This window comes from Suncus etruscus, chromosome 8 (genome assembly GCF_024139225.1).
Source record: "Suncus etruscus isolate mSunEtr1 chromosome 8, mSunEtr1.pri.cur, whole genome shotgun sequence".
In the NCBI taxonomy this organism is placed as follows: Eukaryota; Metazoa; Chordata; class Mammalia; order Eulipotyphla; family Soricidae; genus Suncus; species Suncus etruscus.
Genome location: NC_064855.1, coordinates 108,568,531 through 108,570,631, shown reverse-complemented (window position 1 = coordinate 108,570,631; position 2,101 = coordinate 108,568,531). Strand labels below are relative to the sequence as shown.

The 2,101-nt window shown below is 35.6% G+C and overlaps 1 non-coding gene across 1 annotated transcript; it reads right to left on the bottom strand.

Moving 5' to 3' along the window:
- Nucleotides 1-1,651: 1,651 nt before the first annotated feature.
- TRNAK-UUU (transfer RNA lysine (anticodon UUU)) lies at nucleotides 1,652-1,724 on the bottom strand. Its single transcript has one exon. It is a non-coding gene; the product is annotated as a tRNA-Lys (tRNA).
- Between the last annotated feature and the right edge of the window lie 377 nt (nucleotides 1,725-2,101).

Genomic DNA, 2,101 nt, shown 5'->3' with positions numbered 1-2,101 from the left:
GTTTAGTCACTCAGCCCTGTATCTGTTATTGAGTTGTAATGGAATTTGAGTTTGAACTACTGAACATTGCTCTATACTCAAATATACACGTATTCATTGCATTCCCATATGTGTAACAATAATCTGAGGGTCCTAAAGCATCATGTTAAATTTTTCTAGAAAAATTATCATCCCTTATTCTTCAGCCTCCATAATTACTCAATAAATATCATTATCATGATTTTAAAAACCTAAAAGAAAAAATGAGTTAATAGTTTTAGAATGGTAGTGGAATTTTTTGCACATAAGTAAACATTTTTATATAATCTCAAGCCTTGGGAAGTTGAACCCTTCCCAGAGCAGATCATAGTGTTTAACTGTCTCCCAGAATACTTGTCCTTTTTTGACAGTGATGGGTTAGGGTTCCACATCTGAGCCAACCTAGACTCTACCTGATGCACAGATTGTTTTTAAAGCGAGCCTGCATTTATTTTGGCAAATGACATGTAATTGAAATTTATATGTGAAATCTTCATGTAAAATTGACAAGTGGTACCTCTAGGAACTATATTCTATCTTGCAAGAGAGCATCAAAAGAAAGATCATTTCCTTTCCCTTGGATATTGGAGCATCCCTGTAAAGTCTAGATAGTATTTAAAATTTAATCCATCCCAACTTCACCCCAAAACAAGGCAATGCAGAGAGTAAGAAAGGGCCAGGAAAACAAGGACCCAAAATGTAAACAAAATCACATCTTAAGGACTCTCTCACAGTGGGATCTAAATAGAGGGACATATATTTTTTATGTTGTAGCTTGCATTTAATTTCCTGTGAAAAAGAAAGTACCCTAAGGGATACGTATTGATAATACTGTTGAATGTACCTATATTTTAATCGAATTAAAATGTATAATGCCCCTAAATAAAGGTTAAAACTTTAAGCTGGCTGCCTGATTTCCTGTATCTTTTCTCTAAGTTCATCTAATAGCTGCCTTCATTGTCTATTCAGAATAAGAAATACTAATAGCTTCCCTTTATTGTTTACTTGAAGGCAAATAGGGAAACTTTAAGGTAAATCCTTTGGTAATTTTATTAACATCTACACATAGTTTCGTGATGATAGCTTCTATTTTTCTTTCCCTCTTTTCTCCATTTTAGTTAAAGCATTTATTTCCTACATGAATATTATAGGAATATTGCTTTCTTATTTTTTTACTTTGTTACTATATCCCAGCACCAGAATTGAATCTCTCAAAAAGTGCTTGTTTATTTGATGGCTAATGATATTAGATATTTTTTCATTCATTTTTCTAAGATATCTTTTGCTGTATCAGGAGGGTCCTAAATTTACCCCCTTCCTCCATTTCTTTATAGCTTTGTATCTGTTCTTTGAAAACTAGCTTAATTGTGAAATTCAAGATCTTCCCAACACTAAGTAACAAGGTTGATTTTTAAATCTTCTGATTTTTTTTATCTTTTTTTTTTTTGGTTTTTGGTTTTTGGGCCACACCCTTTGACGCTCAGGGGTTACTCATGGCTATGCGCTAAGAAATCCCCCCTGGCTTGGGGGGATCATATGGGACGCCAGGGAATCGAACTGCTGTCTGTCCTACGCTAGCACTTGCAAGGCAGACACCTTACCTCTAGCACCACCTTCCTGGCCCCAAACATGATGCCCGAACAGGGACTTGAACCCTGGACCCTCAGATTAAAAGTCTGATGCTCTACCGACTGAGCTATCCGGGCTAAATCTTCTGAATTTCACTAAATGTAAACAATCTCCTCAAAAGAACATAAAGATAAATTAATGTAGTTTACACATATATTGTTTTGTTGTTGTTGTTGTTGTTTTGGCTTTTGGGCCACACCTGGTGTCACCCAGGGATTACTCCTGGCTCTGATCTCAGAATTTGCTCCTCGCAGACTCAGGGACCATATGGGATCCAGGGATTCAACCTGGCTGTGACTCACATTGGCTGTATGCAAGGCAAATGTCCTATTGCTGTATTATCATTCTGACCCAAATATATTGTTTTTTCAATGAATGATGTATGTGTGGAACTTATATGTTATACTGCAATATTATTTCAACAAAAGCAAGAACCCAATATTTTTACTCATTT